This window comes from Chelonoidis abingdonii, chromosome 6 (assembly GCF_003597395.2).
Source record: "Chelonoidis abingdonii isolate Lonesome George chromosome 6, CheloAbing_2.0, whole genome shotgun sequence".
Taxonomy (NCBI): domain Eukaryota; kingdom Metazoa; phylum Chordata; order Testudines; family Testudinidae; genus Chelonoidis; species Chelonoidis abingdonii.
Genome location: NC_133774.1, coordinates 5,734,879 through 5,752,507, shown reverse-complemented (window position 1 = coordinate 5,752,507; position 17,629 = coordinate 5,734,879). Strand labels below are relative to the sequence as shown.

The 17,629-nt window shown below is 50.3% G+C and overlaps 1 protein-coding gene across 1 annotated transcript in view; it reads right to left on the bottom strand.

The window, feature by feature from the left end:
• Positions 1 to 13,608, bottom strand: part of UBAP2 (ubiquitin associated protein 2) — a 154,600-nt gene extending 140,992 nt beyond the window's left edge. The window contains exon 1 of the mRNA XM_032779853.2: positions 13,559 to 13,608. The gene's annotated coding sequence lies outside the window, so the exon portion shown is untranslated. The remainder of the gene's footprint in view (positions 1 to 13,558) is intronic.
• Between the last annotated feature and the right edge of the window lie 4,021 nt (positions 13,609 to 17,629).

The following is a 17,629-nucleotide window of genomic DNA, read 5'->3' as shown; positions in this document are numbered from 1 at the left end:
TGTTGTGAAGGGCTCCATTTCAATGGAAAGTGCTGCATCTCCTGTCCTGCACATCCTCTCCTCCCTTTCCTTCACTCACATCCAGTTCCAATTTCTCTCCTTGAAAAAAACAGCTGCTCTCACACCAGGAGGGCCCCTCCATTTCACCAGCCAACACCACCCCAGAGGCTATTGCCTTGATCATCTGCTTTATTATAAGCATTCATCATTTACTCAAATTAAGATGACTAGGAGACAGATTGCTCTTTGGTGACAAGGGGAGGGGAGGGTTAGCCCCCTGAGTCAGTCACTTACAGTGGGCTGCAGGGACACCCAGGGTATGCACACAGAACCCTTGGTTTTTGTTTTATGGGATTTTCCTGTTCCTCTGAAGCAAGATAGCTACATGTGTCCACACTCAAGAGGTTAGCATACCTAGAGTACAGAGGTTTTAAACCCAGTTCATTCTAGTCTATTCATAACAGATATTAAACAGCATTTGCAGACATTTCAGTACCAAATTTTTAGTTCTGAGCTGATTTCAGACCCAAATGCATTCAGATCTGAAACAACAGCAGTTCCCTTTCTATACCCAGTTCCCAGCAGAGGGGCTTACACTTTCCTGCAGTAATTTTCTTCATTAACAATAGCAATGAAAGTGAAGATTTGTTATCTAAACATCAGTGACTAAACCCAGGAGACAGCACAGCCCTGGATGCCAGTTTCCCAGCAGCCAAGCAACATCAGGGACAAGGGAAGACTGGGTGGGGAGTGTTCATACAGAGATGATCATTCATCTTCTTACTGTTGCTGTGAGGAAGAAGGTATTATGGGCAGCCTTTCAATGATCACAGCCACATCTGACTTGCTACTTCCCTCACAAAATAAGAGGGGAGTACCCAGAAAGCAGTGGAAGAAAAGCAGCATGGAAACCACACACAATATCCAGCTCAATAATAATTCACCCTCCTCTTCCCTGCAACAGCTCCCCTTCAGCCTGCACTAGAATCAGAAAAGGGACCAAACACAGACCCTCTGCACAAACCCTACCCTCACTCTGAAGGTACCAGAGACCTCGCCCACAACCCTGACCCCACCATGAGCAACCTTCAGACATTCCAGGCAACCCTGCATTCCAGTGAGGGGACTGGACTGCTCCCAAAAAATCACACATCAATACACACACAGAGAAGCAGCAGGGAACAGTGGGGCAGCAGAGGAAAGCAGGGGTCCTTGTCACAGTAAAAAGAGACAAGAGTTCAAGGCAGACAGGAGAAGGGGGGGGGACAATCAGAGACCCCCCTCCTTGACAGCCATGATACAGGACAGCCAGAAATCTGGTGAGAGGGAGAGATGACCAAAACCCTCCTTTCAAACCAGTGAAGACAGACAGTAGTAGTCTGTATGAAGAAGAAATCAGATGCCCCTCCCACACTGAAAATGGATGTGGAAGGAATAAAATCAGTTTGCAGGGGGAAAGAGCCCTCCAGTTCTGCTTTTTCTCTCCCCCGCTTCATGTAAGAGCACTAGCCTACACTCTCGGACCCCCTTCCTATGCCTCTCACTGGGGAAGAGAGCTCTAGAAGTGTAGGACAGAGTCCCTTCCCAAGTGAAAACCACAGGGTTTGGGATCCCAGGGGAAGTAAGCCAGAGCCCCCTCCTTCATTAAGAGGCATCGGGAAGGTGGGGATTAGAGGATTTAGGCCTAGTAAGAGGCCCAGGGTGGGGAGGAATAGGCCTGACACACTCAGCCCTCAGTTTTAGCCAAGGTAGTCAGAGAGGCAACCTCACACTCTGGGTATCCCTAAGTCTCTATCAGATGCCAGGACTGGACAACAGGGGATGGATCACTCAATAATTGCCGTGTTCTGTTCACTCCTTCTGAAGCATCTGGCATCAGCCATGGTGAGAAGACAGGATACTGTGACAGATGGACCATTGGTCTGACCCAGAATGGCCTCTCTGATGTTCTTAGGGGAACCACCAGAAAGGGGTGTGTGGGGACAGGGCTGACAAAGGCTTCCAACCTCCCAACCGTGAGGTAAAACTAGGACCTGGTAGAGAAGACGACTAGCAATGCTGCCCCCCTTGAGTGAAAGGGGATAACAGCCTCCCCCAACCCTACAGTAGGAGAAGAATCTGGGAGAAAGGAGACTAGGGCCCTCACTAGCCTAAGAAGAGAGACAGGGAATTGGGGGGTGCAAGAGATTATGAGGAAGGGGAGGATGGGGTCCCTCAGACTAGGAAGCCTTGATTCCTCCAAACCCAGTTTGTAGGAAGAGATAGGGGAGCCTGAGGAGCAGATACATCCCCAGCTCTTCTCCCCCATCACCCCTTGAGCATCAGAAAGAAAGGGGAAACTAGAGCTCCCTGCCAGGTACAAGGAAGAAACAAGGGAATGTGAGGCCTGAAAACAAAAGGCCTCCATGAGTTGGGGGAGGGACCTTCTTGATCGACTCTGCTCTCCCCACCCCCAGACCGTTGCCCCTTTCCTTCTCATTAAGATGGAAAGGAATGAGGTTCTGGTGACCTTCTCTCCCCCGACCCCAAGCTCCTTCAAACCACAAGGGTCCCTACCCTCCTGGGAGAGGGTACTCTCTCGGGGGCGGGGGGGTGAAGATCGGCAGCAAGGGGCTCTGGTCTCTTGGGGAGGGGGAGGAGATTGGTGGGGAGGAGGGGCTCTGGCCTCTCAGGGGGAGTGGGAGGAGGGGAGCTCTGCCTTTTCTCTCTCCAGGGGCAGGGGAGATGGGTGGCGAGGAAGACTCTGCTCGGGGGGGGCGAAAGGGAGGGGGAGGAGACAGGTGGTCCCCATTCTCCCCAGAGAAATGGGGCACTCTGCTCTCTCCGGGGGGAGGGGGAGAAGACAGGTGGTGAACGGGGGTGTGTGCTCTCCCCACAGGAATGCGATGCTCTGCTCTGTCCAAGGGGGTTCTGCTTTCGGGGGGGGGGGGGTTACAGTGGATGAGAAGCTGAATATGAATCACAAGTGTGCCCTTGTTGCCAAGAAAGCTAATGGTATTTTGGCACTGGATAAGTAGGAGCATTGCCAGCAGATTGGGGGATAAGAACATAATGGCCGTACCGGGTCAGACCAAAGGTCCATCTAGCCCAGTATCTGTCTACCGACAGTGGCCAATGCCAGGTGCCCCAGAGGGAGTGAACTAACAGGCAGTGATCAAGTGATCTCTCTCCTGCCTACCATCTCCATCCTCTGACGAAAAGAGGTTAGGACACCATTCTTTACTCTTCCTGGCTAACAGCCATTTCTCGACTTCACCGCCATGAATTTATCCAGTTCTCTTTGAAACACTGTTATAGTCCTAGCCTCACAACCTCCTCAGGTAAGGAGTTCCACAAGTTGACTGCCGCTGCGTGAAGAAGAAAGTCTTTTATTTTTGTTTAAAACTGCTGCCTATTAATTTCATTTGGTGACCCCTAGTTCTTGTATTATGGGAATAAGCCCTTATCCACTTTTTCAACATCACTTGTGATTTTATATACCTCTATCATATTCATCTTTCCAATTGAAGAGACCTAAGCCTTTTAATCTTTTCCTCATATTGACCCTCTCAAACCCCTAATCATTTTTATTGCCCTTTTGAACACTTTTCTAGTGGCTAGAAAATCTTCCTTGAGGTGAGGAGACCACATCTAATACACAGTATTCGAGATGAGGCGTACCGTGGATTTATATAAGGGAAATAATATACTCTCAGTCTATTCTCTATCCCTTTTTAATGATTCCTAACATCCTGTTTGCTTTTTGATCGCCTCTGCACACTGCGTGGACATCTTCAGAGAACTATCCACGATGACTCCAAGATCTTTTTTTCTGATCGTTCTAGCTAAACTAGCCCCATCATATTGTACGTATAGTTATGGTATTTTTCCAATGTGATTACTTTACATTTATCCACATTAAATTTCATTTGCCATTTTGTTGCCATCACTTAGTTTTGTGAAATCTTTTTGAAGTTCTTCACAATCTCTGCTTTGATCTTAACTATCTTGAGTAGTTTAGTGTCATCTGCAAACTTTGCCACCTCCTGTTTACCCCTGTCTCCAGATCATTTATGAGTAAATTGAATAGAATCATTGGATATGATCATTCCCTCTATTCAACATTGGGTGAGCCCTCATCTGGAGTAGTGTGCCCAGTTTTGGCCTCACACTACAAGAGGGATGTGGAAAAATTGGAGAGAGTCCGCAGCGGAGGGCAGCAAAAATGATTAGGGGGGCTGAGAGCACATGACTTATGAGGAGAGGCTGAGGGAACTGGTATATTAGTACTGCAGAAGAGAAGAATGAGGGGGATATAAGCTGCTTTCAACTACCTAAAAGGGGGGTTCCAAAAAGGTATGGATCTAGACTGTTCTCAGTGGTACCAGATTACAGAACAAGAGTAATGTCTCAAGTTGCAGCAGGGGAGGTTTAGGTTGGATATTAGAAAACCTTTTTCACTAGGAAGGTGGTGAAGCACTGGAATGGGTTACCTAGAGAGGTGGTGAATCTCTTCTTTAGAGCGTTTTAAAGGTCAGGCTGCAAAAGAGGAGAGGTGAGTGTCTGGGGCAGGGGAGGGGAAGGTCAGCACCGCTGGGTAGAGGGACGGGTGGAAGGGAGAAGCACGTTTCCATCAGCACTTCCAAACTCTGGTTCAGGAAAGTTTGAGTTTTGATGTGAAAATTGTCCACACTTATCTGAAGCTTCTTCACCATTGTGGAGGACGATCCATTAATTTTTTAGGCTATAGTCATTGAAAAAGTTCTCACCTGTCTTCAAAATGACAGTTTGTTCTTGTTTCCCTTTAAGTCCTTGTCTACTTACATTAAAACAACTGTAATCCCGCCCCAGGCCCTGGCTCTGTACTCCATTGGTCAGTGACTCGGCCAATGAAGGTGGAAGGCCTGCAGGCCGGACCTGCTGCTGGCCGCTTCGGGGTGCAGGCACAGGTCCGTGGTGCCAGGACAAGCAGGAATCTTGCTCTTAGCACCCGCTGCTGGGAGCCACCATTAGGGAAACCCATGGCCCAATACCATGCTGAGCCTCCCCCCCCCCAAAACCCAGAGCCCCCTTCCTGTACCCCAAACCCCCCTCATCCCTAGCCCCACCCCAGAGCCTTGCATCCCCAGACCTGATCCCTCCCACACCCTACCACAGCCCTGAGTATCCCCAAACTGGAGGCCCTCCATGCACCCAAATCCTCATCCCCATAGCCCGCCCCAGAGCACTGCATCCCAGGCCTGAATGGAGGGGAGAGATGGGGAGTAGGGCGGGGTAAATCCTAGGTGCACTTAAATTCAAAAAAGTGATCTTGTGCATAAAAAGGTTTGGAGGCACGCTGTGAATAACACACTGAACAAATTGTGTGTCCATAAAAGCAGCAAAAAGAATCCTGTGGTACCTTACAGACTAAACAAGACATTTTGGAGCATGGGCTCTTCGTGGGTGAATACCCACTTCATCGGGATGCATGTCATGACAGACAAGCCCTTAGAAAGATATAAGCATTTCTTCCATACCTGAGACAGCATAGACGAGCTCTTTCTTCAAGCACAAGTGTGGGAAACTTGTGTTTATGGTGGTGAACGGCCAAAATTCGATCTTGGTCCTGCAAGATGCTTTTTTTAATTTAAGAGATGATGTTAATGGTGCAGTGCAGTTCCATGAAGCTGGTGTTTTTGTTTTTGTTTTTTTTGTTTTGGGTGGGGGGTAGCGCCCAACAGCTTGTAACTTCAAAATGAATCTCAATGGTTAAGATGTTTAGGATTGGTCATTGACGACTGGAACCTTCTCTGAATATTTGCATTTAAATTGCTGCTTTGTTGAAGGTTAAAAGACTTCTTTTGGAAATATTTGTGGAGCCTGCATATTCCGGTGTCCCTCATCGTATCAGATGCAGTCACATTACACACAAAGTCAAACCTATCTGGTAAATTTTGACACTATCTTGGTAAGAGAACAACTTTCAGGTCATAGCGGAGAGGAAAATTTAAGAAATGCTTTTGTTTGAAAACTAGACATTATCTCCATCAATAGAGAAAAAGCAACACTGCAATGGAAATTTCCTTGTCAGGTCTAAATCCAGCCAGAACTAAGTTTTCAGAAGAAAAAGGCATCAAGCATCTGGTACTACTCCATCTTCTGCATCGCTTCTGACAATACCCCTTTGGCCTAGGAGGAAGGTGTACACGTCATTTTTTCAGAAATGAATGTAACGAATCAGCGTTAAAGTGACTTGCCAAAGGTTCCGATGGGATATTTGTGACAGAGAGGGAATGATTTCAGGTGTAGAAACCTTTTACACTGCCTCTTTTATAAATTGGTTTTAATTTCTGTAATTAGGCAACTGTAAATACTTCCACCTTTGTAAAAATGTGCAAAGACACAGAAAGTATGTCACATATTCATCCTAACTGGAACATTGCCACAGTGACCTTTTGATCACCAAAGTGTCTGTCGCAGCACACAATGTGGCATGTCCTGAAAAGATTCAATTCCTTCTCTTAGACTAAATCCGGAGGTTTTTTTCCCCCCCCCCCCCCCCCCCCCCCCCCCCCCCCCCCCCCCCCCCCCCCCCCCCCCCCCCCCCCCCCCCCCCCCCCCCCCCCCTTTTCCCCCCCCCCCCCCCCCCCCCCCCCCCCCCCCCCCCCCCCCTTGGCGAGCAACTTTCTCGCACTTCTAAAATGCCTGCCCCTTTGGAGTCTCATAAGGCTCACTTCTCTCCACCACATTACTCACGTGGTACTCTCTGTGAAGTTGTTTAGAGAGCTGCTGAGCAGCTTGTTGTGCATCTATGAGACACAGCTCCATAGCTTCCTTCATGTCAGACGTAAACAGTGGCCATTTCCAAGATCTCTCAGCTCTGAGCCAAATCAATATTTCAGTGAAGTAACAATAGTGGTGACAAGATGCAGCGCTGGTTGATTCCACGTAGACTTGACCCTTTAGAGGCATCATCACATACCCTAGTGCCTAGAAGAAGGCATTGCATACCACCTGGCTTACAACCAACTTTGGAACACTAGCATGACAGGGATTCTTTCCCAGCCTCTTAGGAGTCTGCTACATATAGGGATCCTCAGTGCAACAAAGAACCAATGAGATTTATTCTTGACAAAGAGTGGCTTTGTACCTAATCGAGCTGAAGTACAGCTGGCTCTGAATAGTCATGCAGTGGTGTTACTACAAAACTGAAAGATACCAGATTTATACGAAGTAATGAATTTGGTTCCGACTTATCACTGTGTTTTGACCCTTTACGTGGACGAGGAACAATTCGCTCAGCTACGTCAAGTTGGTAGCAAGACTATGGAGACTAATAGCTCAGAATAGAAGCTCAAAATTTAGAAGACGATATAACGATTATATCTGTGCGACGTTCCAACAGAAACCCGCTCAGCTGGTAACTGAAGATAAGAGTGCAGCTAAGATCGAGCTCCCCTTTACGTTGGAAGAGGCCTGAAAATCATGCATCAAAAGTCCTGCCCACCTTATAATATTGAGTGATAGTTACATTCCACTCCAGGAGGGTCAGTTTGTAATGTTTACGACTGATCCTGAGGGGGTGAAACACCCACAACTTCAGTGAAGTCAAGGGGAGTTGCAGGTGGAAAGCACTTCTCCCGTCTCAAACTATTAACGAAAGGAGCCCAGTTCAGCAGTTCAAGCCATCTTTGACAAGGCTGAGAATGGTGCTAGGAGACAGAGACCCAACCCCCCTACACAGCCTATGGTCTACGGCACAGTGGAACGCTGGGAGAAGTATAGAGTTTCAAAAAAACACAGCTCATTTCCTGTAGGGCTAGCCACAGCAGCAGTTTGGGCAGTGTTCCCATTTCAGGAGGATTATTTCTTGTTCTAAGGTTGATATTTTCTCCAGCAGGGGACCTCATCCAAACTGACAGATGTACATATATGTGTGCGTTTCTGAAAAATTAGGTTCATTGTGTTTCCCCACATCCAGTAATTGCAGAGAACCTTATCTCCAAACAGGCTGAAGTTCGTTGGGGCTTCAGTCCTCCACTTTCCTCTCTTCTACTCTTCTAGATGGCCTCAGCATTTACATCTTAACTGCCTAGAGCAGAGCAGACCTAAACTGCTTAGCCAAACTGTCCTAAAGCGCAATACACGATAAGTCTCCTTTTCTAAGTTCTCACACATAAGCCATGCTCAGAGATGGCCGACTCAAGCTACACATGGAGTGCATAGGTCTGGATTACTATGTAGAAAGCTGAAGGCAGGTTGTAGAATTCTCCTACTGTGCTCCTACCTGGCAGCAAAGGACGGGCAAGCTTGAGAATTCAGGAGGAAGTGCCTGACTTGAATAGCAGTCACAGTCAACAAGGAAGACTTCTAACGTGAGAAGGACACGGTGAAAATCTCTACCCCTTCTCCTCCCTTCCTCCGGCCATTTCAGTCACCTGCGTTTCATCCTTGAGGAACCGCGCACACCCTTCCACAGCCAGAGCTCTAGTTTCCTCCTCACCTTTGCTGTGCAGCTCTCTGCCAATCCATCTCCTGGGCTTGAAGAACTCAGAACATTTGCTCAGCCAGGGCCACTCAGTCCAATGCAATGTCTGCCTATCGCTCCCTCCTTTTTCTGCCCCTTCTGTGATCCACCTCCCTTGCCGTCCCTCCTCGCTTTCCCTCCATTCACCACGAGCAGAGGCCTCAGAGGCCCAGTTGGTGATTCACTATTTTGTGTCAGCAACTTTGTCAGCCCTGACATACTCAGCTGTATCTACAGGAGGGTGTCATGTAAGGGTATCAAGTGAAAATTAATAACTCACTGATCAGTCTTGTGTCAGGTTACATACGTTAACCTACAAAAGACTCATACAGATGTCCTGGAAATATTGGTGACTAAAATGTTGTTAAAGCGGCACATCAGGGAAATTAATAAAACATTTTTTTCCAGACACTTCTGTATAAACAGTAGCTAAGTTAATGTTTCTTTTACTGTAAAGGGTTAACAAAAGGGAACCAAACACCCTGACCGAGAGGACCAATCAGGAAAACCCTGGATTTTCAAGGTCAGGGAGAAATTTTGGGGTGTGGTCTTTTGTCTGTCTCTCAGAAAAAAACTATGAGAGTGATCTTCTTCTTCAAGCTTCTAATTTCTGTTTCCAGATTGGTACGTACAGGTATTAAACAATATAGGTTTTTATATTGTTTTTGTTTTACATGCGTGTAGTTGGCTGGAATGTGTTAAATTGTATTTCTTTTTGAATAAGGTTGTTTATTCATTTCTTCCTTTAAGCAATTGAAACCCTGTATGGTCAACCTTGTAAGAGACTATGTTTAGTGTTTTTCTCTTTCTTTATATAAAGCTTCTTTTAGACTGTTTGGTTTTCTTGGGTAGGCTAAGGAAACGAAGGAAAGGGAAATTCTCTTTGTGTTAGATTTACGGAGGGTGAAATCGTGCAGCCTCAGGGGAAGAAGGTGAGGGGGGTGGGAAGGTATATGTCCCTCTGTTTTGTAACTCAAGGGAGTTAAGTTACAGTAATCTTCCAGGATAACCCACGGAGGGGAAGCCTGGGGAGTAATAAGAAGAAGACAAGGGGAGGGGTTGTTCCCTTTGTGGTAAGACTCAGGGCTTCTGAGTCTTGGGGTCCCCAAGAGGTTTTGGAGATCATGAGGGAGCCCCCAAAGGGCCCTGGGAAAAATCCTTGGCTGGTGGCAGCGATTAATCACGATCTAAGCTTGTATTAAGCTTAGAGGGTTCATGCTAGCTTCTCAGTTTATGAAACGCTAAGGTTCAAATCTGAGTAGGAAGCTACGACAACTCAAGCCAGATGTGGCCAAGGACAGGGGGCTATTCAATTTGTAGCAGAGCTGAAGAAGATCAATTTGCATTGTAAAATCCAATGAGGGAAACCAGCATGGCATCCACTCCAGCAGGGAAGGAACTTTATCGTGGAATATACCTTCAGAAAATACATTTCAAAGATTACTGGAGCTATAAAGAGGGGAAGAAACTCTAAAGTGTCCTCTCACCTGAGTGAGTTAAAAGAAACCCAAGGCACCTTCAGCATGCATGTGTTGGGGCAGTTAAAAGACAGCCCGCCAGGCTGGAAGAAATACTATGGTGAGAAAAACCTCTTTGAACAAAAAGTCTAGTGTTGATTTTAGTTTAAAGTGATTAATTTTTAACTTGTATAGTTTGTAACCATTTCTTATCCTTATTCCTTGTGCTTGGTGTCACTTCACCCCTGTCCCTTTCTTCATAAAACTTTTTACTTTACCATAAGCAATGCAGTGCTTCTATTGAAGTGGAGGTTTGTCAGCCCCAGTTGATAAGCTGCTGGTGTGCCGTCTCTTGACAGGAGCAGTGGACTTGAATAAGGTGTTGTGGGGTTTTCAGTAAGTGGGACGAGTAGTGCACGAAAGACGTTTGGGGAGAATGCGGGACTGGGAGGGTACTCGTGGTTGTCCTGCTTGGCAAGGGAACTGGGCTGGTGTCAGCTCTCAACCAAAGCTGCACAGTATAGAGACTCCCAGGCTTACAGGGTAGCTGATGACAAAAACCCCGATACGGTCTAGAATGGTTGCTATCTCTCCCCGCCAATTCTTGCCCTTTTCTGTGGTCCCAACTCACTTTCCTCCACATCCTCCTTTCCTCATTCACCAAGAGAGCCAGAGAGCCTTGAATATGCACTTACGGGCCAGCATTGAGGATACACCACCCTATAACATCCTTGCTTGAGTGACATGGATCCACAGGACTGATGCTCTGAATGGTCTGTGAACAGTCCCTGGTGTGGAGGACGCTTTCAGTGTGTCAGCTCCCTCAGTTGTTACACGTAATCACTTGGTAAGCCCCTTGGCTTCACCATCTTCTTGAGACTGACTTTGGTGCCTTCAACACCCCTGCTTTACGCTGTGAGCTCCCTCAGTGAGTCACCTGAAGTGGATCACTTACATCCCCAAAGGGAAACAATGCACTCCCAATGTACTTAAACTGGAATACTCAAGCCAGTGGTGTACAAACCCGATGGGTTTTTAGGTGTCTGGAACACAGATATAGAAACTCTTAGTAGATGAGAACAAAGTCATAGCATAGTTCCACCTGTGTTAGTCCAGAGCCCTCTCGACCCCTCTGTAGGCCCCAGTCCAAAACTTCTCCTTGAACAGCCAACGGCTTAACAACCCCAGAGGGCCCTCCTTATTCCTTTTGTTCTTGTTCCCGAAAAACAGGTTGGCCTGGCCATCCTCTTATCCTTTGTTTCTCTAGCTGATACAACTGGCTGGCTTCCTGCAGGGACGGGCCATCCATTGGTTGTTAATGCTAGTCAAATGAAGTGCCATTGCTTTTTCAGATCTTCATGGACATGGGCCCTAGGCCCCAGACAGCCCAGGCAATCAGTCACACCTGGATCTCTGCAAAGAGTAAACAACCTTCCCATCCCCATTTACCATGCAGCACAGAGGGGAAACGCGAGGCACACAAAGTATAATCCAAAATATGAAAAAATCAAATCTCTCGTCACACGCAAACAAGAAGACATTTTAACACTGGAGTCTCTGAATTCATAGACTATCAGGGTTGGAAAGGGACGCTCAGGAGGTCATCTAGTCCAACCCCCTGCTCATAGCAGGATTATTCCCAACTAATATCCCATCCAGCGGCTTTGTCCAGCCCTGACCTAAAGCCTTCTAAGGTATGGTTACACTTCCAGCTGGTACAGCACTGGGAGTTACAGCTGTCTTCGTACAGCTGTGCAGGGAAAGCTGCTGCAGGGTGCCACATGACAGCTACCAGGCTGCAGTGTATCCTCTCTGGGGGGGGGTGGGGGGGGGGGGCGGAAGAGAAGACGGGGGCCTCCCGTCACCACCCCTCTCTTCCCAGAGAATATGGGGTCGTCGGCGCTCGCCAGAGCGTGGAGGAAGAAGAGAGGTGGTGAAGGGGGAGGGCACTCGCGCGCCAGAGGAGTGATGCCTCCCGCACAGCGGTTCTGCCTACCAAGAGGAGAGAAAGATAGGTTGTGAGAGGGGCCACACCTCACCCGAAAGGAAGGAGCGTCGGCTCTCTCCGGGGGCCGGTGCAAATACATGCATGATGGGCCCCACATCTCCCGCCGCAGAGGAATGGGGCGCGTCTGGCCATCTCCGGGGGGGGTGACATAACTCGTAGAGGGTCCCCGGCTGCCACAGAGGAATGGGGCGTTTCTGCCTTCCTCCCGGCGGGGGGGGAAGGAAAGATCATCATGCGGGGGCCGTTTCCCCCAGAGAATGGAGCGCCGCTCTCTCGAGGAGGGACTCTGCTGGTCTCTAGGGGGAGACGAACAATAATAGCGAGGGGGGCGTTCTCCACCAGAGAGAAATGTGGCGCGTTCTATCTCTCCAGGAGAAGAAGATCAATTCGGGAGGGGCCCCCCTCCCCCAAGGAATGTGGCGCTCTGCTCCCCCGGGGGCGGGGGGGGGCTCTGCTGCTCTGGAGAAAGAAGAAGATAATCATGGGAGGGCCCCCCGCCCCTCCCAGAGGATGGGCGCTGCTTCTCTCTGGGGAGGGGGGGTCTCTCCTGTCGCTGAGGAAAGAGAAAGATAACGGAGGGGGCGTTCTCCCCAGAGGAATGGGGCGCGCTGCCCTCTGGGGTGGGGGCTCTGCGGCTCTGGGAAAAGAGAAATAATCGGGGAGGCCCCGCCTCTCCCAGAGAAGATGGAGCGCTCTGCTCTCTCGGGGGGGGGGGGGGGGCTCTGCTGTCGCGAGGAAAGAGAAGAATCAACGTAGGAAGGGCCCCGCTCTCGTGCCCAAGGAATGGGCGCTCTGCTCTCTCGGGGGGAGGGGGGGCGCTGCGTCGTCCTGAGAAAGAGAGAAAACGTAGGAAGGCCCGCTCTCCCCAGAAAGGGCGCTCTGCTCCTCTGGAGGGGAGGGGGAGGCGCGGCGTCTCTGAGGAAAGAGAAAGATAAGTCGTGAGGGGGATGCGGCCCCGCTCTCCCAGAGAAGGGGCGCTCTGCTCTCCTCTGGGGGGGGGGGCTCGCTTCCTGGGAAAAGCAGAAGATAATCATGGAGGGGGGCCCCCGCTCCCAGAGGATGGGGCGCTCCTGCGTCTCTCTGGGGGGGGGCTTCTGCGGTCTCTGGAGAAAGAGAAATCATCATGGAGGGGGCCCCGCCTCCCCAGAGGAATGGTGCTGGTGGCGCTCTGCTCTCGTCTGGGGGGGGGGGGCTCTGCTGGTCTCTGGAGGAAGAGAAGATAATCAGGGAGGCCTCGCTCTCGTCCAGGAATGGGGCGCTCTGCTGCTCTTCGGGGGGGGGGGACTCTGCTCTCCGGGGAAAGAGCAAGAAAGCATGGAGGGCCTCCGCTCTCCCAGAGAATGGGGAGCTCTGCCTTCTCCGGGGGGGGGGGAGCGGGCGGAATGAGGTTCCCCGCGGGACGGGAGGGGCGGATAGGTCAGCGCTGCCCCTCCGGGGGGGCTCGTCTCCCCGCCGAGCGGTTGCCCCGGCTGAGGATGAGATCTCTCCGGGTCTTCCCTAGGCCGGTGCGGCACCCCCGCCGCCTGTACGTCTCCAGGGGGCCCAGTCTCCCCAGCCCACGGCCGGCTCCTGAGGGGGGGCCACACCATACGACCCGCTCGTTACCTCAATTGTGCTGCACAAAACAAGCAGCGGCGCCCACCACGTCACGTGACAGCACACACACACACACCCCCGGTGCGGCGCACGCCGCGCGGACATCCCCCCGCCACGGACCTAAAGGACGCGCGCAGCCGCCACCGCCGTTCCACAGACTGCGGCGCAGCCCGTCCACCCCTCTCTCCTCCACAGTGACGCAGGGAGACAAAAGCCCTCTCGGCACGTGACCAAGGCTTTCCGAGCGGGAAATACCGAGTCGGCCTTGTCACAGAAGAGGGGTCTAGCTCCTCAGGGGCGGGGCTCGCGGTCTCCAGGCGGAACATGGTACCGGCACCGGCCCTAAGGCAGGGGGCGCTCAGCTCCGGGCTGGGGAAGCTGGAAGGGAGCGAGGAGCGGAAACTCCGGGGCGGGGAGGTCAGCGCCGCTGGGGCGGGAAGGGCGGGGGGGTCAGCGCCCTGGGCGGGGAAGGGACTGTGGAGGGTCAGCCCCCTGGGGTGGGGAAGGGCTGTGGAGGGGGGTCAGCCCCCTGGTGGGGGACAGGGCTGTAGAGTCACCCCCTGGGGTGGGAAGGGCTTGTGGGAGGGGGTCGCCCCTGGGGTGGGGAAGGGCTGTGGGAGGGGGCAGCCCCTGGGGGAGAAGGGATGGTGGAGGGGTCAGCCCCCTGGCGGTGGGAGAAGGATGTAAGGGGAGTCAGCCCTGGGTGGGGAAGGGCGTGGGAGGGGGTCGCCCCCTGGGGTGGGGGAAGGGATGTAGGGAGTCAAGCCCCCGGGGTGGGGAAGGGCTGTTGTGGGAGGGGGGTCAGTCCCCTGGGGTGGGGGAAGGGATGTGGAGGGGGTCCAGCCCCCTGGTGGGAGAAAGGAGTATTGGAGTCAGCCCCTGGGTGGGAAGGGCGCTTGGGAGGGGGTCAGCCCCCTGGGGGGGAAGGGCTGTAGGGAAGTCAAGCCCCGCTGGGGTTGGGGAACGGGCTTGTGGGAGGGGGTCAGCCCCTGGGGGGGGGAAAGGGCTGTGGGGGGGTCAGCGCCCTGGGGCGGGGGAAGGGCTGTAGGAGCAGCCCCTGGTGGGTGGGGAAGGGCTGTGTGAAGGGGGGTCAGCCCCCTGGGTGGGAGGCTGCTTCTTTAGAGGTTTTTAAGGTCAGGCTTGACAAAGAGAGAGAGGGAGTTCTGGGGCAGGGGAGGTGGGAGGTCAGCACCCTGGGGTAGAGGGACGGGCTGGAAGGGAGAAGGCACTTCCATCAGCACCTTCTCAAACTCTGGTTCAGAAAGTTGGTTTGATGTGAAAATTGTCACACTTACTCTGAAGCTTCTTCACCATTTGGAGACGATCCATTAAATATTTTTGAGCTATAGGTCATTTGAAAAGTTCACCTGTCTTCAAAATTGACATTTGTTCTTTGTTTCCCTTTAAGTCCTTGTCTACTTACATTAAACAACTGTAATCCCGCCCCAAGCCCTGGCTCTGTACTCCCATTGGTCAGGAACTGGCCAATGAAGGTGGAAGTGCCTGCAGGCCGGACCTGCTGCTGGCCGCTTCTGGGGTGCAGCACAGTCCGTGGTGCCAGGACAAGCAGGAAGTCTGCCTTAGCACCCCAGCTGACTGGGAGCCACCTTAGGGAAACCCATGGCCCAATACCATGCTCGAGCCTCCCCCCCCCCAAAACCCAGAGCCCCTTCCTGTACCCCAAACCCCTCATCCCTAGCCCCACCCCAGAGCCTGCATCCCCAGACCTGATCCCCTCCCACACCCCTACCCCAGCCCTGAGTATCCCCCAAACTGGAGCCCCCTCCTGCACCCCAAATCCCTCATCCCTAGCCCCGCCCCAGAGCCTGCATCCCTAGGCCTGATGGAGGGGAGAGATGGAGTGAGTAGGGCGGGGTAGATCCTAGGTTGCACTTAAATTCAAAAAGTGATCTTGTGCATAAAAAGGTTGGAGGCCACCGCTGTGAAATAACACACAAATTGTGTGTCCATAAAAGCAGCAAAGAATCCTGTGGTACCTTACAGACTAACAGACATTTTGGAGCATGGGCTTTCGTGGGTGAATACCCACTTCATCGGATGCATGTCATGACAGACAAGCCCTTAGAAAGAATATAAGATTTTCTTCCATACCTGACAGCAATAGAGCTCTTTCTTCAGCACAAGTAGTGGAAACTTGTGTTTATGGTGGTGAACGGCCAAAATTCGAGTCTTGGTCCTGCAAGTGCTTTTTTTATTTAAAGAGAGATAGTTAATGGTGCAGTGCAGTTCCATTAGAAAGCTGGGTTTTTGTTTTTGTTTTTTTTGTTTTGGGTGGGGGGGTAGCGCCAACACTTGTAACTTCAAAAATGAATTCTCATGGTTTAAGATGTTTAGGATTGGGTCTCATTGACGACTGGAACCTTCTCTGAATATTTGCATTAAATTGCATGCTTTGTTTGAAGGTTAAAAGACTTTTCTTTTGGAAATATTTGTGGAGCCTGATATTCCTTGGTGTTCCTCATGCTATCAGATGCAGTCACATTACATCACAAAGTTCAAACTATCGGTAAATTTTGACACTATCTTGGGTAAGAGACAACTTTCAAGGTCAATAGCGGAGAGGAAAATATTTAAGAAAATGCTTTTGTTTGAAAACTAGACATTATCCTCCATCAATAGAGAAAAGCAAACACGGCAATGGATAATTTCCTTGTCAGGCTCTAAACCAGCCAGAACTAGTTTTCAGAAGAAAAAGGAAACATCAGCATCTGGTGACTACTCCATCTTCTGCATCGCTCTGACAATACCCCTTTGGCCTAGGAGGAAGGTGTACACGTTCATTTTTCAGATGAAGTAAGAATCAGCGTTAAAGTGACTTGCCAAAGGTTACAGAGGGATATTTGTGACAGAGCAGGGAACTGATTTCAGGTGGTAGAAACCTTTTACACTGCCTCTTTTATAAATTGTTTTACATTTCTGTAATTAGGCCAACTGTAAAATACTTCACCTTTGTAAAATGTGCAAAGACACGGAAAGTATGTCCATATTCATCCTACTGGACATTGCCACAGTGACCTTTGATCACCAAAGTGTCTGTCCACGCACACAATGTGCATGTCCTGAAACAGTTCAATTCCTTCCTCTTAGACTAAATCCGGAGGTTCATTGCGAGCAACTTTCTCCACTTCTAAATGCCTCCCCTTTGGAGTCTCATAAGGCTCACTTCTCTCCACCACATTACTCAACGTGTACTGCTCTGTGAAGTTGTTTAGAGAGCTGCTGAGCAGCTTGTGGTGCATCTATGAGACACAGCTCCATAGCTCCTTCATGTCAGACGTAAACAGTGCCATTTCCAAGATCTCTCAGCTCTGAGCCAAAATCAATATTTCAGTGAAGTAACAAATAGTGGTGACAAGATGCAGCTCTGGTTGAGTTCCACGTAGACTTTGAACCCTTTAGGGCATTCATCACATACTCAGTGCCTAGAGAAGGGATTGCATACCACCTGGCTTACAACCAACTTTTGGAACATCTAGCATGACAGGGATTCTTTCCCAGCCTCTTAGGAGTCTGCTACTATAGGGATCCTCAGGGCAAAAGAACCAGAGATTTATTCATTTTGACCAAAGTAGTGGGCTTTGAGTTTTACCTGTATCCATGTGCCGGATATGTTACAGGAATGGACCTGAAATAGTCACACAGTGTGTACTACAGTACAGAACAATGAAGCATAGCTAGAAATTTATAGAAAGTAGAGGTGAAATTTGGATCCGACTATATCATCGTGTTTGCTGACCCTTCCCAGAGAGAAACAGACGGTCTCAGCATAGGCATGCTGTGAAGGAATAAGAGTGCAGACATATGTAAATACGAGTCTTCCCCCCCACTTTTACAGTTTGCGGGGGGGAAGAGGCCTGAAAATCATGCATCAAAGTTCCTGCCCACCTATAATATTGAGTGAATAGTTACATCCACTCCAGGAGGGTCAGTTGTAATGCTTTACGGCCTGATCCTGAGTGGGGTGGAACACCCACAACTTCAGTTGAAGTCAAGGGGAGTTGCAGGTGGAAAGCACTTCTCCGTCTCAAACTATTAACGAAGGAGCCCAGTTCAGCAGTT